Here is a 25873-nt window from a genome sequence, read left to right on the forward strand (position 1 = left end):
GGGGGTTCCCATGGAGCTGGCTGAGCATCACCTCCGAGTGGATCCGAAGATCAAGCCCATCAAGGAACACCTGTGCCGCTCCTTCGTGGAGAAGCGTAGGGCAATCGGCAAGGAGATCGCTCGGCTCCTAGCTGCCAAGTTCATCCGCAAAGTCTACCACTCTGAGTGGTCGGTGAACGTGGTCTTGGTGCCAAAGAAGACAAAATCACTTCGAATGTTATTGACTTCAAGCACCTCAATCGGGCCTGCCCGAAGGACCACTTCCCTCTGCCTCGGATAGATCAAACTATAGATTCCACTACCGGATTTGAACGCATGTCGTTCCTGAATGCACAAATCGGCGTAGCTTAAACGTTTTGTTGTAGTGGGGTTTGAATACGAACGTTGCACCCTTCGACTGTTGGATGTTCGCCTCGTCTCCCGTATTTTTGTTTCGTCTTCTTCACAGCATATTTACCTCCTTATCATGTGTCTATAAAAGAGAGTTCGCTCCTCTTTAGAGTGACATGAGATCAACACCTTCCTCACGCCATCCAGTTCCAAAGCTCTGAGCTACTGCTAGGTTTTTCTGTTGGGAAACGTTGCATGGGAAATAAAAACTTTCCTACGCTCACCAAGATCAATCTAGGAGATGCACATCTACAAGAGGAGAGATTGAATCTACATACCCTTGTAGATCTCTAAGCGGAAGCATTCAAGAACATGGTTGATGTAGTGGTACGTCTTCGTGATCCGATCACGATCCGTCCGACGAACTCCCGATCAAGTGTCGAACGTACGACATCTCCACGTTCAACACACGTACAACTTGGTGACGCCTTCACCTCCTCGATCCAGCGAGCGATGGTGAAATAGCCACCCAAGTCCTCCAATAGCACGATGGCATGGTGAGCTGATGGTGGTGACAACTCAGCAGGGCTTCGCCACGTGATGTTTAGAGGAGAAGAACTACGAGGGAGAGGAGGAGGAGCGCCGTGGCAAGATGTCATGGTGCTACCCTCTCTCTACCTCTCTATATATAGGGGGGACGGAGAAAAAGAGGGCACCCTAGGGTTTCCCCCAGGGGCCCGCGACCAAGGTGGGCGGCGTCTCGGATTGCGTGGCCCCTCCCACTTGGGTGTCTTGCCACCCAAGTTGGGTTGGCCGACGCCTTAGGTGGAGACATCCCTCCCTTCGGTCGAAGTGTGCAGGAGTGTGGGGCTGCGCCCAGCCCATTGGTGGGCTACGGCGCCCCCTCTCCTTGGCCCATTAGCCCCCCCAACAATTGTCGGGGCCTCCCAAAACTCCTTTCGGTATTCTGTCACTTCCTCGGAGTGCGCAAAACACTTCCACACTCTGATGACCTTCATCCTATATATCAATCTTCACCTACGGACCATTTCGGAGTTCCTCGTCACGTCCGGGATCTCATCTGGGACTCCGAACAAGCTTCAGTCACCAACACAATGACTCAATTATGCTTATATCGTCACCGAACCTTAAGTGTGTAGACCGTGTGAGTTCAAGAACTATTCAGACATGACTGAGACACTCTCCGGTCAATAACCAATAGTGGGGCCTCGATGCCCATATTGGTTCCTACATATTCTAGGAAGATATGTATCGGTTGAACCTCGATGTCAAGGATTCAGTCAATCTCGTATACAATTCCCTTTGTCCGTCACTTGCCCGAGATTCAATTGTTGGTATCTCCATACCTAGATCAATCTGTTTATCGGCAAGTCTCTTTACTCGTTATGTAATACAAGATCCCGTGACTAACTCTTAAGTCACATTGCTTGCAAGCTCGTTGTGATGTTGTATTACCAAGTGGGCCCTAAGATACCACTCCATCACACAAGTGACAAATCCAAGTCTTGATCCATGCCAACTCAACAGATGCCCTCGGAGATACCTGTAGAGCACCTTTATAGTCACCCAGTTATGTTGTGACGTTTGATACACACAAGGTACTCCTCCGGTATCAGTGAGTTTCACGATCTCATGGTCATAGGAACATATACTTGACATGTAGAAAACAATAGCAATAAACTATCACGAGCACATGCTACGTTCATAGTTTGGGCCTTCTCCATCACATCATTCTCCTAATGATGTGATCATGTTATTAAATAACAACTCATGTCTATGGCTAGGAAACCTTGACCATCTTTGATGAATGAGATAGTCCATTAGAGGCTCACTAGGAACAGTGTGTTGTGTATGCATCCACACATGTAATTCTGTTTCCATTCAATATGATTCTAGCATGGATAATAAGCGATTATCATGAACAAGGAAATATAATAATAACCATTTTGTTACTGCCTCTAGGGTATATTTCCAACAGTCTCCCACTTGCACTAGAGTCAATAATCTAGCTCACATCACTATGTGATTTACATTGTTATGAATCTATCAACCATACAGTTCTAGTGTTGATCATGCTATGCATGTGGAAGAGGTTTAGTCAATGGGTGTGCAACATTGAGATTTTGTGCACTTTGCAAATACTTATGTCCTCCTCCTTGATGTAACCGCAGATGGAATTGAAGGGTCGCTTTATGTGTCTGGTCCTCTTGTGAAACCTTGGTTCCTTGTCTAGAGCAATGGCACCAGTGTTGTCACAAAAAAGAGTCATTGGATTCAGTGCATTCGGCGCAACTCCAAGATCTGTCATGAACTCCTTCATCCACACACCTTCTTTCGCCGCCTCCAAGGCAGCTATGTACTCCACTTCGCATGCAGAATCAGCTACCACGCTTTGCTTGGAGCTGCACCAGCTTACCACTTCCCCATTGAGAATAAATATGTATCCGGTTTGAGACTTAGAGTCATACGGATCAGTGTCAAAGCTTGTGTAAACATAACCCTTTATGACGAGCTCTTTATCACCCCCATACATGAGAAATATTTCCTTAGTCCTTTTCACGTACTTCATAATATTCTTGACCGCCGCCCATTGTTCCATTCCTTGATCACTTTGAAACCTTGCCTCCATACTTATGGCAAGGCTGACATCAGGTCTTATGCACTGCATTGCATACATGATAGAGCCTATGGATGAAGCTTAGGGGACGACACTCATCTTTTCTCTATCTTCTATAGTCACTGGGCATTGAGTTTTACTCAACTTCACACCTTGCAATACAAGCAAGAACCCTTTCTTGGACTGATCCATTTGAACTTCTTCAAAACTTTGTCAATGTATGTGTTGTGTGAAAGTCCTATCAAGCGTCTTGATCTATCTCTATAGATCTTGATGCCTAATATGAAAGCAGCTTCTCCTAGGTCCTTCATTGAAAAAAATCTTATTCAAATATTCTTTTATGCTTCCCAAAAAATCTATAGTGTTTCCAATCAGCAATATGTCATCCAGATATAATATTAGAAACGCTATAGAGATCACACTCACTATATTGTAAATACAAGCTTCTCCATATACATGTATAAAACCAAATGCCTTGATCACCTCATTAAAGCGATGATTCCAACTCCGATATGCTAGCACGAGTCCACAAATGGATTGCTGGAGCTTGCATACTTTGTCAGCATTCTCTGGATCGACAAAACCTTCCAGTTGCATCATATACAACTCTTCCTTAAGGAAACCGTTAAGGAGCCTTGTTTTGACATCCATCTACCAAATTTCATAATCGAAAAATGCATCTATTGCTAACATAACTCTGACGGACTTAAGCATCGCTACGGGTGAGAAAGTCTCATCATAGTCAACCCCTTGAACTTGTGGAAAAACCTTTGCCACAAGTCGAGCTTTTTAGACGGTGATATTACCGTCCGCGTCCGTCTTCTTCTTAAAGATCCATTTATTATGAATGGCCTTTAGCCCTTCAGGTAATACTTCCAAAGTCCACACTTTGTTTTCATACATGGATCTTATATCGGATTTGATGGTCTCTAACCATTTGTTGGAATCCAGGTTCCTTGTTGTCCAACAACATGACTGTTAAGACAGGGTTACCGTACCACTGAGGAGCAGTGCATCCCCTCGTCGACCTACGAGGTTCGATAGCACTTGATCCGAAGGTCCATGATCATCATCATTAGCTTCCTCTTCAATTGATGTAGGATCCATAGAAACATCTTTCTGTGTTGCGCTATTCTCTGGATGAAGTAAAGGTTCAACAACCTCATCAATTTCTATCTTCCTCCCACTCAATTCTTTCGAGAGAAACTCTTTCTTGGGAAATATTATGTTCCTAGCAACAAACACTTTGCCTTCGGATGTGAGATAGAAGGTATACCCAATTGTCTCTTTTGGGTATCCAATGAAGACGCATTTCTCTGCTTTGGGTTCAAGCTTTTCTCGATGTAGCTTTTTGACATAAGCATCGCATCCCCAAACTTTAAGAAACGACAACTTTGGTTTGTTGCCAAACCACACTTCATATGGGGTCGTCTCAACGGATTTTGATGGTGCCCAATTTAAAGTCAATGCAACTGTCTCTAATGCATAACCCCAAAATGATAACAGCAAATCGGCAAGAGACATCATAGAATGCACCATATGCAATAAGGTACGATTACGATGTTTGGACACACCATTATGCTGTGGTGTTAGAGGTGGTGCCAATTATGAAACAATTCAACATTGTCTTAAATGAGTGCCAAACTCATAGCACAGATATTCTCCCCCTCGATCAGACCATAGTAATTTAATATTCTTGTTATGATGATTCTCAACTTCACTCTGAAATTGCTTGAACTTTTCAAACGTTCCAAACTTGTGTTTCATTAAGTATACGTAACCATATCTACTTAAGTCATCAGTGAAGGTGAGAAAATAACAATATCCATCGCGCGCCTCAATACTCATTGGACCGCACACATCAGTATGTATGATTTCCAGCAAGTCACTAGCCCGCTCCATTATTCCGGAAAACGGGGTCCTTGTCATCTTGCTCATGAGGCATGGTTCACATGTGTCAAGTGATTCAAAATCAAGTGACTCCAAAAGTCCACCAACATGGAGCTTCTTCATGTGTTTTACACCAATATGACATAAGCGGCAGTGCCACAAGAAAGTGGTACTATCATTATTAACTTTACATCTTTTGGCCGTAATGTTATGAACATGTGTGCTATCGCTATCGAGGTTTAATAAGAATAAACCCTCACATTGGGTGCATGACCATAAAAGATATTACTCATGCAAATAGAACAACCATTATTCTCTTATTTAAATGAGTAACCGTATTGCAAGAAACAAGATCCAGATATAATGTTTATGCTCAATGCATGCACTAAATAATAGTTATTCAGGTTCATCACTAATCCCGATGCTAATTGAAGTGCGAGCATACCGACGGCGATCGCATCAACCTTGAAACCATTTCCCACGTGCATCGTCACTTCACCCTTCGCCAACCTCCATCTATTCCGTAGTTCCTGCTTTGAGTTGCAAATGTGAGCAACCGAACCGGTATCAAATATCCAGGCACTACAACAAGAGTTGGTGAGGTACACATCAATAACATGTATATCATATATACCTTGCTTGGTGTTGGTCGCCTTCTTGTCGGCCGGATACTTGGGGTAGTTCCGCTTCAAGTAACCAGTCCCCTTGCAATGAAAGCACTCAGTTTCTAGCTTGGGTCCAGCCTTGGGTTTCTTCATGGGAGGGGCAACTTCTTTGCCACTCTTCTTGGAGTTGCCCTTCTTGCCCTTGCCATTTTTCTTGAAACTAGTGGTTTTATTGAAGATCAACACTTGATGTACCTTCTGAATTTCTGACTAAGCGACTTTTGGCATTGCAAATAGCTCGGCGACTGATTTGTTCATCCCTTGCATGTTCTAGTTCAACACAAAGCCTTTGTAGCTAGGTCGCACTGATTGAAGAACTGTGTCATGGATTGCCTCTGGCGGGTGCTACTTCTTGAGCTTGCGTTGGTTTTCCCTTGAAGAGGAAAGGGTGATGCAGAAAAGTAGATAAGTATTTCCCTCATTTGTTGAGAACCAAGGTATCAATCTAGTAGAAGGAACAAGCAAGGCCCCAATCGTCATACCTACACAAACAATCAAACACTTGCACCCAATGCTAAAAAGGGGTTGTCAATCCCTTGAGAGTTATTTGCAAGGATGAGATCTAATAGAGATAGATATAAAAGATTGCGTAAAAAAAAATTGCAGCAAGATATTTTTGGTATTTTTGGTTTATAGATATGAAAGTATAATATGAAAAAGGATAAACATAACTACCGAACGTTATGTTTTTAAACATCATTACCGAACGATCTGCTTCATAGCAGTCGAGTGTGATTCTTCCTCTGCCCTTGTCTCGCATGCATGTACACTATTATCCTAAGTAATCATGATTGCTAAACAAAAAAAAATGCGTCCATGCGCGCGCATGCATGCAGTTTTTTTGCCACAAACTAATAAAGAAATGGATGACATCAACATTAGAATGACTAATTTTCGTTTTACGTACACTTCTCTCTCTAGTTACATGCATGTAGGCACTAGAGGACAAAAAGATGATGTCATCTTAAATTCTTTCTTTTTTCAAGCTTTAAAATGTTTTGTAGCTCAAACCGTCGCTCCGATTGAAAACCCGTTTTCACATAAAAGATTCGTCGCGACGACACCTTCAAAACTAGATCCCATGTTGGTATGTTTTGATGACTTTTCTTAGGTCAGAAGTTACCATGCCCGTAGTACTAACTTATCATGGTGTTTACACTTAAGTTACCGAAGGTGTTTCAACTATCTTCTTTTTTTCCCTGGGTCGAAAATTTATCATGATGTTTATAAGTAAATTATCATGTCTACAGTATCGCCTACCATCGGTGACGTGTCTCGGTCGTAGGGTGAGGTCCACATGCCGACATGGCATGACTCACTTTATAAACAGAATTTTGCGGGCCGTGTCAGTCCAAGGCTATTTAGGTGTGTGTCGGGTTGTCCTGTACCCGGGTCGGCCTGTTGGCCACCTATAATTAGGTTTGTGGCACGTAAAATGCCATGCTATTTACGCAAAAACGATCGGGTGTATGTGGAGATATTTCATCAGCCCCCCCCCCTCACCCCCCCCCCCCCGGTCGCCAAAGTTACCAGGACCGGTGTACATAAGTTATCGGGTCTATGATGTGTGAGTTACCATGATATTCACACAAAAGTTACTGAGGATATTTCATCAACTCTCCCTGCCCCGTCACCGAATTTACCATGACCGAGGTACATAAGTTATCAGCTCCATGATGTTGAGTTACCATCTATTCACACAAAAGTTACCGGGGGATATTTCATCAACCCTCCCCCATACCAAAGTTATCAGGACCGAGGTGCATAATGTTGGAAATATGCCCTAGAGCCAATAATAAATTGGTTATTATTATATTTCCTTGTTCATTATAATCGTTTATTATCCATGCTATAATTGTATTGATTGGAAACTCAAATACATCTGTGGATACATAGACAAAACATTATCCCTAGTAAGCATGTAGTTGACTAGCTCGTTGATCAAAGATGGTTAAGGTTTCCTAGCCATAGACAAGTGTTGTCACATGATAACGGGATCACATCGTTAGGAGAATGATGTGATGGACAAGACCCAAACTATAAACGTAGCATATGATAGTGTCAGTTTATTGCTACTGTTTTTTGCATGTCAATGTATCTGTTCCTATGACCATGAGATCATGCAACTCCCGGACACCGAAGGAATACCTTGTGTGTATCAAACGTCACAACGTAACTGGGTGACTATAAAGGTGCTCTACAAGTATCTCCGAAGGTGTCTGTTGGGTTGGCGTGAATCGAGACTGGGATTTGTCAATTCGTATGATGGAGAGGTATCTCGGGGCCCACTCGGTAATACAACATCACAATAAGCCTTGCAAGCAATGTGACTAAGGAGTTAGCAAGATCTTGTATTACAGAACGAGTAAAGAGACTTGCCGATAACGAGATTGAACTAGGTATAGAGATACCAACGATCGAATCTCGGGCAAGTAACATACAGAAGGACAAAGGGAACATCATACGGGATTAACTGAATCCTTGACATAGAGGTTCAACCGATAAAGATCTTCGTAGAATATGTAGGAGCCAATATGGGCATCCAGGTCCCGCTATTGGTTATTGACCGTAGAGGTGTCTCGGTCATGTCTGCATAGTTTTCGAACCCGCAGGGTCTGCACACTTAAGGTTCGGTGACGTTTTGGTATAGTTGAGTTATAGGTGTTGGTAACCGAAAGTTGTTCGGAGTCTTGGATGAGATCCCGTACATCATGAGGAGCTCCGGAATGGTCTGGAGGTAAAGATTGATATATAGGAAGTCCTGTTTTGGTCAACCAAAAAGTTTTGGGCTCATCGGTAGTGTACCGGGAGTGCCGGGAGGGTACCGGGGACCATCGGGAGGGGTGTCACGTCCTGAGGGGCCTTATGGGCTGTGGGAGGATACAAATCAGCCCCTAGTGGCTCACATAATCTCCCACTAAGTCCCATGAGGTTTGAGAGGCAAAAAACCCAAAGGTGGAAAGGGTTTCCAAGTGGAAAGGAGGAATCCTACTCTTAGTAGGATTGGTGTAGGACTCCTCCACCTCCAATTTAGACCAAACCTTGAGGGCTTGAGGCTGCCTCCTCCCCTTCCTCACTCCTATATATACTAGAGGTATTGAGGGGTTTTGAGACACAAAATTTCAGCCACGTGCTACCCTCTCCTCTAGTTTGTAGTTCTTCCTCTAGATCACATTTCTGTGGTGCTTAGGCGAAGCCCTGCAGGAATAGATCACCACCATCACCGGCGCGCCATCACGCTGCTGAAGAACTCATCTACCTCTGCCCCTCTTGCTGGATCAAGAAGGCGGGGATCGTCATCGAGTTGTACGTGTGCTGAACGCGGAGGTGTCGTCTGTTTGGCACTAGATCGGGATGGATCATGATGGGATCGCGGGACGGATCGTGATGAGATCGTGGGACGGGCTGCGATTTGGATCGCGAAGATGTTCCACTACATCAACCGCGTTATATACGCTTCCGCTTAGCGATCTATGAGGGTGTGTATATTCACTCTCTCCTCTCGTAGATGATCATCACCATGGATAGGTATTGCGTGTGTGTAGGAAAATTATTGTTTCCCATGTGACGTTCCACATCACATAAGTTATCAGGTCTGCGGTGTGAGACTTACCATGTTATTCACATAAAAGTTATCATGGGATATTCCATCAACCTCCCATGCTCTCCCTCGGCGCCAAAGTTACCAGGATCGGGGTATATAAGTTATTAGATCTGCGATGTGTGAGTTACCATCTATTCACACAAAAGTTACCAGGGGATATTCTCACCCCCCCCCCCCGCCACGCTCGCGAAAATTACCGAGGGTGTACGATGTGTGAGTTACCATGCTATTAACATTAAATTTACCATGGGTATATTTCATAACCCCCCGCCCCGCGCGAAAATTACCTAGGGGTGTACATAAGTTATCATGTCTTGGGGACGTAAAAGGTCATGTTATCTGCACATAATTTATCATGGTGTATTTCAGACAACTCCCCCATCTCCACCCCGTTGCCAAAGTTATCACGACTAGGGTACATAGGTTATCTGGTTTGTAGTGTGTGAGTTACCATGCTATTCACGCAACATTTATCGGGTGGTATATTTCATCACCACCCCCCACCCGCCCACGCGTCGCTAAAAGTTACCATGACCGGGGTATATAAGTTATCAGGCTACAAAGTGTAAGTTACCGTGCTACTAACATTAAAGTTACCGTGTGTATATTTCACCACCCCCCTCACCAAAGTTATCAGGACCGAAGCACATAAGTTATCAGGTCTGCGATGTGTTAGTTACCACCCCTACCCCCTCCTGCGCCAAAGATACCAGGACGGGGGTATATACGTTCCATTGTGATAAAAAATGCATAGAGAAAAAAAGTACAGAGAAAAAAGTATTATCATTGGCACTCGATGAGTGAATCAAAACATTACGTTGAATAAAAATTCATTGGCATTAAATGGGATGGCTGCATGGAATATCAAATGGAAGAAGACAATGCCTGGAAATTAATTTTGTGCTATCAAAGGTCTGTTTTGAACAACTATTATTTCTGGGTCAAAGTTACAGCGGTGCTTGATACAAATGTTACCAGCTCTGCGGTGTCTATATTACAATATTATTTACACAGAAGTTAGTGAGACATGTTTTCAACAAATTTTTCCCTTGGATTAAAAAAATGTCACGATGTTTGTACCTAAGTTATCAGGTCTATGGTGTGTATCATACCATGCCTTTTCCACATAAGTTGTCAGTGGAATAATTTTAACAACCATATTTTCTTGACTTGGATGTTAATGTGGAGATTCTACATAAGTTATCGTGTCCGCGATGTGTATATTACCATGTGTGAAAAACACATGCACATTAGATAGAAAACTATCGGTCTATACCTACAAAACACATATCTAATTTCTAGATTCTCAAAAAAACCATATCTAATTTTTGTACATAGGATAGTAACCAACGATAGTTCAGGTGGTTTGGGAACTTGTTTAGTGCAAGGGATCTGAGATCGTATCCTCGCTCCATCTATTTATTTTTCTAGTCTCAACCATCACGTCATTGGTTTAGTGTCTAATTTCCTCTTTTGCATTAAAAAAACTTGAATAAAATCCTAAGATAAAAAATCTTGGGCACTAATGGCAACGGCTAACTCTTGGTGAGTTGGCTAGTGTGTTGTTGTACGTACCATGAAGTTGGGGGGTCGACTCCCTCCCCCCGCGTTTCTTATTTCGCCCCACATAGGGTGCGGGGCTGGCGGCTGTGTGATCGGGATCTGACACGTTCAGATCTAAAGGAAAAGTCAGAACGTTTGGAATTTACAAATTCCCTATGGAAAATAGACCTGGGGGCCATAGGTTTCACTATAGGCTTCTCTCATAAAGGAAAATAATACGGTGGTTGAACAAATTACTCTCGAGAAATTGATAGAAAAGCGAATAATTTTGAAGATATCCAAGGCAATGATTATGCATATAGGCATCACGTCCGTGTCAAGTAGACCGAAACGATTCTGCATCTACTACTATTACTCCACACATCGACCGACTCCTGCGTGCATCTAGAGTATTAAGTTCATGAAGAACAGAGTAACGCATTAAGTAAGATGACATGATGTAGAGGGATAAACTCAAGCAATATGATGAAAACCCTATCTTTTTATCCTTGATGGCAACAATACAATACGTGCCTCGCTACCCCTACTATGTCACTCGGTGAGGACACAGCAAGATTGAACCCAAAACTAAGCACTTCTCCCATTGCAAGAATTACCAATCGAGTTGTTCAAACCAAACCAATAACTCGAAGAGACTTGCTAAGATATGAAATCATGCATATAATAATTCAGAAGAGATTCAAATAATATTCATAGATAATCTGAACATAAACTCACAATTCATCGGATCTCGACAAACACACCTCAAAAGAGTATTACATCGAATAGATCTCCATGAAGATCATGAAGAACATGGTATTGAAGATCAAAGAGAGAGAAGAAGCTACTTAGCTACTAGCTATGGACCCGTAGGTCTGTGGTGAACTACTCACGTATCATAGGAGGGGCAATAAAATTGATGTAGATACCCTCCATGATCAATTCCCTCTCCGGCAGATTACCGGAAAAGGCTCCCAGATTGGATCTCACGGGAACAGAGGCTCTCGGTGGCAGAAAAGTATTTATGTGGCTCTCTTTAGCGATGGGGGAATATTTGGGAATTTATAGGCTAAAGAATAGGGTTAGGAGACCTGCAGGGGACCCACAAGCCAGGGCGCCCCCCCCCTAGGGCGCGCCCTGCAGGCTTGTGGCCTCCTGGCAAGTGCCGTGCCCCCTACTCCAAGTCTCATGGTTCAAGAAAATCATTCCGAAGATTTTATTCCGTTTGTACTCCGTTTAATATTCCTTATCTGCGATACTAAAAAAATGAAGAAAAAAAACAAAAACTGGCACTAGGCTCTAGATTAATAGGTTAGTCCCGATAATAATATAAAACAGTATATTAATGCATATAAAACATCCAAAACAGATAATATAATAGCATGGAACAATCAAAAATTATAGATATGTTGGAGACGTATCAGCGGGAGAAAAATTCCCAACCCAGCGAGACGGTTGGAATACCCACACATATTGAGTATGTGTTCAGTGACAAACCCATTCTCCTCCATCTTGCAAGCATAGAACTTATCGGAGGTCTCATACCTCTCGATCCGGGCATTATTTTCAAAGATAAACTTCAACTCCTAGAACATCTCATATGCTCCATGAAGTTCAAAATGTATTTAAAGTTCTGGTTCTAAGCCATACAAGATTGCACATTGAACTATTGAGTAGTCATCAGAATGCGCGTGCCACACTTTCACAACCTCTTCAGTCACCGGGTGGATAGGTGCATCACCAAAAGGTGCATCAAGGACGTAAGCCTTTTGGGAAACTTTGATGACAACCCTCAGATTTTGGGCCCAGTCTCCAAAGTTACTCCCATCATCTTTCAACTTGGCTTTCTCTAGGAAAGCAATAAAATTCAGGGGTGCTACTGTGTGAGCCATTCATCTACAACATAAATTTGCAAATATTACTTAAACTATTGTTCAAGATAATGAGTTTAGTTAATCATATTACTAAAAACTCCCATTCAAATTGACATCTCTCTAGTCATTCGAGTGATACATGATCCAAATCCACCAACCCAAGTCCGATCATCATGTGAGATGAGGTGGTTTCAATGGTGAACATCTTCATGTTGATCATATCTACTATACGACTCATGTTCGACCTTTCGGTCTCTTCTGTTCCAAGGCCATGTTTGTACATGCTAGGATCGTCAAGTTTAACCCGAGTGTCCTGCATGTGCAAAACTGTCTTGCACCCACTGTATGTGAACTTAGGGTCTACCACACCCGATCATCACGTAGTGTCTCGAAACAACGAACTTTCGCAATGGTGCACACTCGGGGAGAACACAATTTTATCTTGAAATTTTAGTAAGGGATCACCTTATAGTGCTACCGTCATCCTAAGCAAAACAAGGTGCATAAAAGGATTAACATCACATGCAAATGACAAGTGACATGATATGACGGTGATCTTGTGCTTTTGATCTCCATCTCCAAAGCACCGGCATGATCTCCATCATCGCCGGCACAACACCATGAACTCCATCATCATGATCTCCATCATCGTCTTGCCATCAAGGTTGTCGCGCCAACCATGCAGGGCCGGACCCATGGTTGTACAAACTGTGCGGCCCACACAGGGCCCATCTTTTAAGGGGCCCTAATTTTTTTATATGTCTATGTTTTTTATTTTTCCTTGATAGACATTGGGTCGTGCTTGGAGCTGGGCCGCTGCCGGCTGGCTGGTGACTCTCCTGCACGCGAGTCAGGCCTCGGGCGTCCCAGCAACCTAGGCCGCTGCTCAACCACCAGGTTCGTGCAGTCGTGGAGATAGATTCAAAAAAAAGTGTTGTCGTGGAGATTCCAGCCACCACGTTCGTACTCGATTTGTCCTCAAGAAAATAAAAAGGCGATATGTTCTTTGATCGGAACCTAAGTGCATTTCAGTTCTAATCTGCCCGATCGATCGACGATCGTATCGAGGCTCCACAGTCGGGCGATACGGGCACACGGTGCAACCTCCTCCTCCCGGCTCTTGCCATCGAAACTTCCAAATCCAGCAATGCCGCAACGGACGACACAATGGCGGGTATATACAAAGGTAGGATGAGGATGCGTAGTACAATAATTTTGGGTATTCGCATTACAAATATCGTAAAGTCCTTATTGGTCCACAACTTCGCATTCATCGATTGTTCCTCTCGTGATCTCGGATTCTCGGATAATCAGATAGGTATATTGTTGTCTAGTTTATTTTTTATGGTCAGGTAGGTATATTAATGGGTAGTTCATTTTTTCTAGTAAGATAGGGCCTCATTTTTTTGTTTTGTACAGGACCTTGAATTTTACCATCCCAGTCCTGCAACCATGCTTGTACTACTATTGCTACAATTTAGCGATAAAGTAAATCATTACATAGCACTTAATGATTAACACGCAGGTCATACAATAATTAAAGACAACCCTATGGCTCCTGTCAGTTGCCGTAGTATCGAGGCGCAAGTCGATATTAACTATTATAACATGATCATCTCATATATCAAATATATTTCATCATGTCTTTGGCCATATCATATCACAACATACCCTACAAAAACAAGTTAGACGTCCTCTAATTTGTTGTTGCATGTTTACGTGGCTGCTATGGTTATCTAGTAAGAACGCTTCTTACCTACACAAAACCACAACAGTGATACGCAAGTTGCTATTTAACCTTCTGCAAGGACCGCCTTTATCGAATCCGATTCAACTAAGGTGGGAGAGACACATACCCGCCAGCAATCTTATGCAACAAAGTTACATGTCAGTCGATGGAACCGGTCTCTTGTATGTGGACGACTAAAGTTGGTATGGGCCGCTTCATCCCACAATACCGATGAATCAAGAAAAGACTAAGGAAAGAATCAATCTGAATATCAACGCCCACAAACTCCTTTGTGTTCTACTCGTGATGTCATCTACGCATATAGCTAGCTCATGATGCCATTGTTGGGGAATGTTGCATGAGAAACAAAAAAACTCCTACGCTGGCCAAGATCAATCTAGGAGATGCACATCTACAAGAGGAGAGATTGAATCTATATATCTTGTAGATCTCTGAGCAGAAGCGTTCAAGAACACGGTTGATGTAGTGGTATGTCTTCGTGATCTGATCACGATCCGTCCCACAAACTCCCGATCAAATGCCGAATGGACGGCACCTCCGCATTTGACACATGTACAACTTGGTGATACCTTCACCTCCTCGATCCAGCGAGCAATGGTGAAGTAGCAGCCCAAGTCCTTCGGCACCACGACGGCGTGGTGAGGTGATGATGGTGACAGCTGAGCAAGGCTTCGCCGCACGATGTTTTGAGGAGAAGAACTACGAGGGAGAGGAGGAGTAGCACCGTGGCAAGATGTCGTGGTGCTGCCCTCTCTCTACCCTTCTATATATAAGGGGGAGGGACAAGGAGAGATTGCCCTAGGGTTTCCCCTAGGGGCCAGCGGCCAAGGTAGGCGGCTGGTAGGGATAGGGGGCCCTCCTACTTGGATGCCTTGACACCCAAGTTGGGTTGGTCGGCCCCCTAGGAGGAGGACTCCCTCCCTTCGCCCGAAGTAGGTAGGGGTGTGAGGCTGGGCCCAGACCTCTAGTGGGTAGCGGCGCCCCCTCTCCTTGGCCCATGAGGCCCCCCAACAATTGTGGGGGCCTCCCAAAACTCCTTTCGGTATTCCATCACTTCCTCAGTGTGCCCCAGAACACTTCCGGACTCCGATGACCTTCATCCTATATATCAATCTTCACCTCCAAACCATTTCGGAGTGCCTCGTCACGTCCGGGATCTCATCCAGGACTCCTAAGAACCTTCGGTCACCAACACAATGACTCAATTATGCTTATATCGTCACCGAACCTTAAGTGTGTAGACCTTGTGGGTTCGAGAACTATGCACACATGTCCGAGACACTCTCTGGTCAATAACCAATAGCGGGACCTGGATGCCCATATTGGTTCCTACATATTCTACAAAGATCTACATCGGTCGAATCTCGATGTCAAGGATTCGATCAATCCAGTATACAATTCCCTTTGTCCATCGGTATGGTACTTGCCTGAGATTCGATCGTCGGTATCTCCATACCTAGTTCAATCTCGTTACCGGCAAGTCTCTTTACTCGTTACATAATACAAGATCCCATGACTAACTCTTTAGTCACATTTCTTTCAGGCTTGTTGTGATGTTGTATTACTGAGTGGGTTCTCAGATACCTCTCTGTCACACGGAGTGACAAATCCCAGTCTTGATCCATGCCAACTCAACACACACCCTCGCTAATACCTGTAGAGCACCTTTATAGTCACCCATTTATGTTGCGATGTTTGATACACACAAGGTACTCCTTTGATGTCAGTGAGTTGCACAATCTCATGGTCATAGGAACACATACTTGACATGCAGAAAACAATAATAATAAACTGTCACGATCACATGCTACGTTCATAGTTTGGGCCTTGTTCATCACATCATTCTCCTAATGATGTGACCCCGTTATCAAATGACAACTCATGTCTATGGCCAAGAAACCTTGACCATCTTTGATCAACTAGCTAGTCCATTAGAGGCTCACTAGGGACAATGTGTTGTCTATGCATCCACACATGTATTTGAGTTTCCAATCAATACAATTCTAGCATGGATAATAAACGATTATCATGAACAAGGAAATATAATAATAACCATTTTATTATTGCCTCTAGGGAATATTTCCAACATTTTCCCCATCCCATCTTGCGGCATGCATCACACTTCGGGACAGTAGGCCTTCAAAACCCAACCACTTTTAGTCATGTACAAGAGAAGGGTGATAAGATTTTTGGGGAGCGCTCTCCATGACTACTGACCTCTTCATCACGGACGCCACGAACATCGATGACTACTTCCCCAACGACGACTTCTTCCCTCACGTCGTCAACCTCTTTGACGATATGGGCGACAACAACGTTAACGTCAACGCCAACACTAGTGCTAATGTCGTTGCACAGTATGTGTTTATGTCTTCTCTGTTCGAGAGCCTACTAGATTTTCTTAGTGTGGTATCTATTCTAGTGTTATTCTATTCTAGCACACATGTTATTTGCCTCCTCTCCAATAGTTTGCCTTCCTAGTCTTGCATCTGTTATTTTGGTCTACTTTACTCAAGTTTGCATCACTAGTCTTGTTTTTCTTACAATGATCATGTTTTATATACTGTTTATTTCCTTTAAATTATTTGATAAATTGCTCATATTTCCAATAGGTAGTAATCAATAAGGTCCTTTGAACGTGAACCGACCGCACTATGGCTCCGACCTAAAAGCGATCCGGTCCATAATCGGATGGAACTCGCTTAAGGGTACTCTCGAATGAGACGATGACAGCCTTAAGTAGTGTGCAATAGAGAAGGAGGACAACCTGCAATTCAAGTTGTCCATGACCTATAAGTCCACTTGAAATGTTACGAGTGGTTTGATTGTTCATGGTCATTTTGTTAATAACTTTTTAAATTGTCAAAATAGTGAAGTTAGAATTATTTTCTTTGTGGACTCTTCTATGGGTATGACTGAACGTTTGATTTTTTTCCACGGAGATTTCTTTCAGTATTTTCTTATGGCTCGTTCAAACAAGGAGGCCGCTAGGCGCCGGCACGCCGGTCGAAATTTCGGTTGGTCCGCTGCCTGGCGTCTGATCTAGCAGTTAAGGGGCCTGATTAGCGCATCAGTTGGGCCATCGTCTTCCTCCCTCCTCGCACATGTTTGAAGGAAAAAAGATGATTGTGACGCTCGCCGCCAGCATCATGCTTGTCCCCCGGTCACCCACATTCCCTGGCTACCCCGCAAACCTCGGGTTCGCCCCCGGCTGTTTGTGGTCGCCGTCAAGGAAGACGCCTCGCTGGTCGTAAAAGCATGGCCTTCGTCATCACAACAATTTCTTTCACCGGTAATAGCAAATGTCGGCAATGGTTTCAAAAAAATGCCTCGTTGTAGCAAAATCGACCTCACACGCTCCAGCAAAATGACCTCGCTGGTCATAATGTGGCCGTTTGATTGTAGCATTTTGTGTCACTGATTGTAGCAAAAGTCTACCACGGGTTGCAGCAAAAACATCATTGCCTTTGGTTGTAGCTGGTTGTGCATGTTGTTTCTTCGGTTGAAGCTTTTCAAAAACAGTATTGCAGCAATCTCGCAACCGGTGGCAGCATTTTTAGGTATTGTTTGCAGCTCCTCCACTCTCTTTTGGCTGCGAAAAAAAGGCCGGTTGGAACTTTTTGCAAAGCGGTTTGAAGCTTTTTAATTCAACGGTTGAAGCTTCCCAAAAATAGTGGTTGTATCCTTTTTTATTTCATAGTGGTCAGATGAAACTATTGTATTTCGCCGGTTGAAGCTTTATCAGACTACGGTTGAAGCTTTCATATGAATGAATGTAACTTTTTTCAGTGCATGACGTCGAGTTGAAAACTTTATATGCCACGGGTTGAATCTTTCGAATCAAACGGTTGTAGCTTTTTGGGTCATCGGTTGCAGCATTTTTGCCGGTGGTTGTAGCACCGCTGGTGCACCGTTAGAAATTCCCTCATCGCCGCAGGGGCATGGTCTCCACCGTGGCGCCATCGCGGCACCCATGACAGTTGTGGCAGCTCCGATGAGATTTCTTCCGTAGCAGTACGCGACAGCATTGCTCATAGCAGCTCGTAGTCGTCCTCAGTCACCGTCCACTGTAAAGCTCATAAGCCATGACCGTCCTGACGTGTGAGCTCGTAGCCGAGGACCTACGACGCATGGGAGCAGCATCCCATGAAGGAGGTGCAGCGGGAGGTGCGAAGGGAGGAGTTCTCAGAGCTGCTGGGGCCTTGGGCTATGGTGGGGACGGGGGGAGACGAGGCGGAGCGCTGCTGCAGAGAAGGTAAGCTTGGGATGGAGAAAAACAATGTGTGGCAAAAAAAATGAACTTGAGTAGTTAGATGAAACGCAGAGCGTGCGGCCAGCCGAATCACTCGGCCAGCGTGTCATATAGAAAGTTTTCCCTTCAAACAAACACTATATTTTCCCTCGCAAAAAGAAAAACAATCTATTTTCTTTACGTTTATGAAATCGTGAGAGTCCAAATGCCCTCGCCAGCTAGAATACAGGTAGTTTTTTTTAGGAAACAATACCAGTATAGTTTTGACACGACATGATTCACTCATCCACGTCGTACCAACGCTAGGGCTCGGCGCCTGCTGCTACTATACCACGGAACAGAAGATGAAAGCGCACGCGTGCTGGGGTTGCGGCGTGCGCCGTTGGTAGCCCCTGCAGCGGTGATTTGACGGTACCACGCGATCCGCGCTCCGATCGATCGCAGCTGCTGCATGCCTCCCCCGTGGATTTCTTTACCTGGAGCGTGCCTGCAATCGCCCCGGTCCCCGAGACCCAAAGTCAAAAGAATCTGCTGCCTTCGCCGGCCGGCCTCACCGCTCTCTGCTCTACTCTACTCTACTCTACTCTACCCATCCCAAAGACCAAACTGGGACGCTGGTCCATGCATGTACGCGCTACTTGGCTAGCTTGTCCGCGTGTTTTTCGGCACCAGTTTACACGACTGCACATGGTCGAATTACCGGTATCAGTATGTTTCTAGTATGTATATATTCTTTCGTAGGTGAATGAATGCACATGGTTGTTGAAATATACTTCTGTTCGTCTCTCTGCCCACTTTTGAAATAACTAGCTAGAGCATGAATTTAGTATAGGTTTCCTATTCTTCACAATTGTCAATCGAATTGCTGAAACAGCGTGTCCTGCGTTATTTTTATTTGAACATAGTACATACGTGGGTTCTTATATATACACACATACATTCACTTTCATAAACATAGGCATGCAGACCCTACTCGTATGCATGTCGTGTCCTTCTGAGCGATGCAATAGATGTCGTGCATTTTTTTACCTCGATCGCACACAATTAACTTGGCACGCTTGCTCCGTGGTCCATTGTTTTTTGTTTAATGAAAAAACAGTTTCTGCTGTGCTCAAAAGTTACAGAAGCGATAGTGCATGCGGAGAAAATGTACGTTTAAAGTGCTTTGCGTGCGTGGTCCTTGGCTCAATTTGACCATATAGAACATATAGACACTCTCTCGCATCTTTAACTTGTAGTACACAGGGCAGGACGTGCTACTCTTATACTACTACGTAGCTAGGGGCTACCAAGAACGAGTAACTACCTTGGATTGAGTACAGTAATGTTCTCCTAGCAAAGAAAACTCAGGGCATCTACAGCCCGCTCACAAGCGGATCGCATCTTCAGCCCGCGCACAAGCAGATCGTCCGATTAATGATCAGTCATAAAAATCTAACTTAATCGGATTGACCGACACTTCACATATGCAATCTAACATCCCGCTTGAAATGGGTGTATATTTATACATCCGTGTATAATTTACATGTGTAAATTACCGGCTACATACGATTTTCAGTTGCTAGAGAAAACGACGAAGGGAGGTGTGTATATTTTACAGGGGTTTAGCGTTAAGAAACGACAATCCAATCAACGCATAAATCTAAGATAAATATTAAAAGGCACGTATGCGTCTATGGGTCTATCACCTCCGACAAACGTATGAGATCAACACAAATACCCGTTGAAACCCAACGTTCTGGTGAGGATGCCGCTCCGAACCAACAGACTAGCTACAATAGTACCCGTGTCAAATAGTGTGATGGTTGCTACAGTAAACAAGCAGCCGAGCCACCACGCCCCAGGACATGGCCTTGGTAGCCTGGGGCTTGCTATGCCCCTGGAAGAGGCGATGGTGGGCGAGGAAGGTGAGGCGGAGGGGCAGAGGAGATGCTTTTAGTTGCCCAAGCTAGATTTGGCATGGGCGACACAAGCTAAGTATGAAGTCGTCCAAGCAAAGGAGACGACAGAGCACCACGCTACCATGGATTTCATCCATTCGAAGGCGGAGGTGAAGGCAAACCGTTGCTACCTCTGCGAGGCCAATGCATGGATGTACACAATCTTTGCGGGCAATGAAGTTCGACGAGGAGCCGAAGCCGTGTAATGCAGCCATCCGCAAGGTGGTAGATCCGTCTGAAACTGCCGGCACAAAGGTTGTCTACATCTCCGACAATCAATAGAGTAGGCTAGGTTTACCTATGTAGTACTCCCTCCGTCCCAAAAATCTTGTCTTAGATTTGTCTAGGAATGAATGTATCTACATACTAAAATATGACTAGATACATTCATATATAGATAAATTTAAGACAAGAATTTTGGAACGAAGGGGTATATAATATCACATAACTTTTATGTGTTACTCCCTCTATTTTTAAATATAAAAACCTTTTAAAGATTACACTATAGACTACACACAAAATAAAATTGTTGAATCTACATTTTAAAAGATGTCTATATACATCTGTATGTAGTCCATATTATGATTTTTAAAAGGTCTTATATTTAAAACGAAGGGTATACATGGCTTGGTATGAATTTGAGACGAAAGTTTACGGTCATCTTTGTAGACACGTCTGAACGCGTCCGTAGACGCACAAAGAACCGGATTTACTATACGGCAGCTTCCTTGGGTAGTTTCCTTCCTTCCCTCTCCATACCGCGGGCCGCGTGGTATGGGCGTGCCTTTTATTTTGGTGCGTGATTGGTGGTGGACTCGGGTCGGGTAATTGTAATGGGGGTGTGGGCACCGCTGGCTTAGCTTGGACCAGCGGAGACCGGGCAACAGCATGTGCTCATGGCTGGCGCCGCATGCAGCAGGGCTGCACATGCACCCCGGGCGTACCACTCTACTACAGTAGTACCTGACGTACGTTTTTATGTGCGTGCCTTTCTATTTACGGCAGCACCGCTATGACCCAAAAACGTGTGTTCCAGATCTGCCAACCGGGCACCAAGTACTACTGGCCGACGCCGTGCACGCTGCACCACTGTACGTCTCTCCCCTGTAGCCCTGACCTGTACGACTGTGACAGGCCGGGCGGCGCCAGCCATGCATTGCATGCATATCCCTCTACTGTTGCAGCCGGCCGCCATGCTGCATCATGCATCATGGATCTCCTTTAAACTGTGGAGCCACTGCCCATGGCATTGTCTGGTTCCACTCAACCAACCTGGGAGACTAATAATCAGCCAACAAAGCCAGGGGCTACCTCCATCTTGAATCTGTTTCACACAGGACGATGCTGTGCTGATGGGCGCTTCGGAATCTAATTCCCTAACGCCTGTGCAGGAAATTGCCAAGACCGACGATGCGCGCCGGGCTACACCAACTTTGCCCATCAATCCGCCCACTCCACTGCAAATGTAAAGGCCCTCTTTTGGCATCTACGAGCCTGAGATCTTCAACCAAATCCGGCATATATAAAGCCAGATCTTTCCATGGATCACTTTGTGCCAGACCGTCCGCGCATGCAGGCAGCTGCGAAACTTTCAGAAGAAAAAATCGCCATGAAATGATTGATCCCAGCATTGAGACGACCCAAAGCATGGCGTCGGCTCATAGCAAGTCCGCACCCCACATATGGTCATGTCATGTGTGGTGGAGCGTATCCGCTAGTCCAAATCGACCAGCCTCCATGCATGCACACACAAACTTCCTTCCGAATCACGGTCGGGTTATCATTCGTAATCGGAGTAGGGATATGGAGCCTATGGAAAACGTGTGGTGGAGGACTGTTGATCCGACACTTTGAAATCGGTGATCAATAGGACGTGGGATATGGAGCCTATGGAAAACGTACTGCAGTGCTAGGGGTCTACTAGCTAGGGGAGTAGGGGACTGCAGAGATCCAAGCATGCCGACTTGGATCTACTGAATTTTGTCCATGAGCGTCCGGAATCGGAGTTTGTGGACTCATCACTCATGGCTGAAGACGCCACGATCTCCCCATCGAAAGTTTACCGATGATGTAAACCTCAGGCCCGATGAATGAGATACGAGGCATGTGTACGTACCGCCATGGGCATGCCCATTTTACACTTATTTCCTTTGATGTAAGATATTTAGAAAATAAATGCCTGAGGATATTCGAATCCAGTATCTGGGCGCTTAGTACAGGCAATTTCTATTTGATGCTTCAGGCGTCTATTATCTGTATTTTACAAACGGGGAATTTAATCGGCAAAAAACAAGATTGCGCTCGCTGAGAACTGAACCAGCAACCTCTCTCTTGGAAGTTCGATGGTATAAGCACCCCGCCACGGAGCGGGATCTGATAATCTTCTCTTACTCTTTCATCTTTCTTTCTTTTATTTCGTTTTCTCCACTTTTTTTTCCTATCTCTTTTTCTTTTCTTAAATGCGTGGACGTTTTCCAAATCGATGATGTTTTGTTTTTCAAATTTGATGAACTGCTTTTCAAATCAGTGAACTTTTTCCTATTTTAGAGAGAAAAAAATCGATGAACTTTTTCCCAATTTGACAAACCTTTTTTCAAATCCGTTAAACTTTCTTCAATTTCGATTAGTTTTTGTCAAAATCAATGAACTTTTTTTAAATCCCATTAATCTTTTTTCAAATTCGATGAACATTTTTTTAGAATTGATGAACTTTTCCAGTTTTGTGAACTTCTTTCAAGATTTTGATGAATAATTCTTTTTTTTCATGAACTATTTTTAAAATGATGAACTTTTACAAAATCATTGAACTTTTGTTGAATATGGCAACGTTCTTTTTGCATGTTCATGAACGTTTTCCGAAATCTGTGAAGTTTCAACTATTTTTAAAGAAAATCATGTATGGGCGGCTATAACAGTTTTTAGAGTTTTAGCGCTGCATTCAATCACTTGCAATGACATGCCGTAGTGGTTAGCCGAACAGTGTAGGGCACAAGTTTGATTCATTGCAGGAGCAAACAATTTGGATTTTCTTACCATTTTGTGCGGTGCCCTTTCATGGGCCAGCCCGCTTTGTGCTCTAGCGAGCGTCGCTTACCCAGAGTAAACCAACTTATTGGGCCCGAGAGCAACAATTGTATGTCCGTTATTCTAAGGGGAATCACTACTAATCAAACTATATAATCATACGAATCAACCAGTGGTTGGATGGTCAGAGGGACTCTGGTATCCCGAGCCCATCAGGGTTCAAATCCTGGTGCTCCATTTATTCCTGAATTTATTTCAGGATTTCTGCCGATGCGCATTCAGTGTGAGAAGACATTTCCGTCGATGACGAGGTGCCTACGGTGACTTCTTAAATTTCAAGATGATATGCCGGATCAGTCTCTCGAATGTGCTCATAGGGGTAGGGTGTGCGTGTGTGCATTCATAGGGGTGAGTGTATGCGCGTGTATATGAACGTTTGTGTCTGCACTGTGCTAAAAAAACTACATAATCATGTCATATTTATGTGACCATACTTAATGGTTCAAAATTACTTGTGATATCTCCATTATTGGTTTCTATGTCACGTTGTTTGCTTTATTGGACGCAAAATCCTGATTCCATTAACATTTTAATTTGCTTCCAAAATTAGTTGTCTTTGCTACATGGTTTGCTTAATCCAACCAGTATCCACCCAAATTTTGCATACACAATCTAAAATTATGAAATTGTTGACATAATTCATGAAATGGTTAGGACATAATAAAATGTTCATGTTGATTGATAAGGTCAGAAATTGTAAATATCATAAGCATTCAAATTAGAAAAAAAAAATGCATGGTTATGGATGCCCTTGTCTGATCTAGTGTACTAAGTTTTTTTAGATAGTAGATAAATGACCTCAACTTATTTTAGATATGTACCGGGCATGTGGTACGTATCTATGTCGGGTTTGAACAATTTCCAATACCGTATGCGAGTTGCAACACATCCTGCTATTTACCGGGTTTTTCTCCCGAGAATCAAAACAACTTAGCATGGTCCTTTAATTGGTCATACAAGGTCACAAAACAATTGAGGACATTTCAAGGAGGTTGAGAAACAATGTGCTCTTCAATGGAGCATTCTACCTTACAAGGACACTACGTTGAACATGGTATTTTTTTGGACATCCTTAAAATGACTCCAACTTTTACAAGCAGGTGCACATGCCCATGGTACGCATTCATGCAAGGTTTGAACGAATATACACATGTTTGTATACGAATATACACATGTTTGTAGTATACACCATATGTACCCCCGAACTGGGCCGGCCCATGGAGCTGGCCGCTCTAGCTTCGCACATGTACTATCAGCGATCTAATTTCTACTCCCTCTAGTTCTTCTTAACTACAATTATTTAGATACAACGAGAATAAAAAGTAGAGTGAAAAATATCCTTGAAAGGATTTAAACTCGAGACATGTAGATCACAAAGAGCAATTGATAACCAGTTGACCTGAGAAGTGTTGCTGATTAATAATAAGCGCGTCACTTTAAGAACTAAGTACAACATAGAATCCGGGCAATTTTGGAAAATAGGGAAGATTTTTTTAACATTTTTGTAAAAAGGAAATCATTTTTAATTGGGAGTACACCTTCTTAATTACAAGAATTTCCAAATTCTGATCAATTTTTCAAAAGCACGAACATATTTTTAAATTCTCAAACATTTTCTATTTTTATATTAAAAAAACTAAAACTGAAACATTTTGTGATTTTTGAGAAAAAAATTAAAACAAAAACATTTTAAATTTCTTAAAAACAGAATATTATCTTTAATTCACATAAAAGTTTGGAATTTATGAAAAAAATATGAAAACAAGAAATTTTGAACAATTGTTTTGAAACTTGAACGTTTTATAAAGATTGCGAACAATTTGTAGAAAACTGAATATACATTGAAACTCCAAGTTTTTTTGGGTTGTTAGATACATTTGCAAACGTGAACATTTTTCAATTCTGAACCATTTTCATAAACAAGAACATTCCTTGAAAACCCCGTTCATTTTTTAAATTTATGAAAAAAACGTAAATGAACATTTTGTGGAATTATGAACAAAACATAAAATGAAGTAGAAAAACAAAAAAAATTGACGGATAATAATATAAAAGTAGAAAACCAGCGAACATAAAATAAAATAAACTGGATGAGGTTGTTCTTATAATATCTGGAGAAATGAACCGGGCCAAACGTGTAGCTTAGCCGGTCGCCTTGTGCGAAAAAGCAGCAATCTGCCGCATTCTGTTTTTTGATTTTTTCTTCTCCTTTTCTTTTTCTTTTTCTTTCTTATTTTTTCTTTTCTTTTTCCATTAATTTATTTTCCTTCTTTTATAACTTATTATTAATTTTAGCATTTTTAA

At 43.2% G+C, this 25873-nt stretch overlaps 1 pseudogene; it reads left to right on the plus strand.

The window, feature by feature from the left end:
• The first annotated feature begins 10 nt into the window (after nucleotides 1-10).
• The window catches only part of LOC123428618, a 151641-nt pseudogene continuing 125778 nt past the window's right edge, over nucleotides 11-25873 (plus strand).

Source organism: Hordeum vulgare, chromosome 2H, assembly GCF_904849725.1.
Source record: "Hordeum vulgare subsp. vulgare chromosome 2H, MorexV3_pseudomolecules_assembly, whole genome shotgun sequence".
NCBI lineage: Eukaryota > Viridiplantae > Streptophyta > Magnoliopsida > Poales > Poaceae > Hordeum > Hordeum vulgare.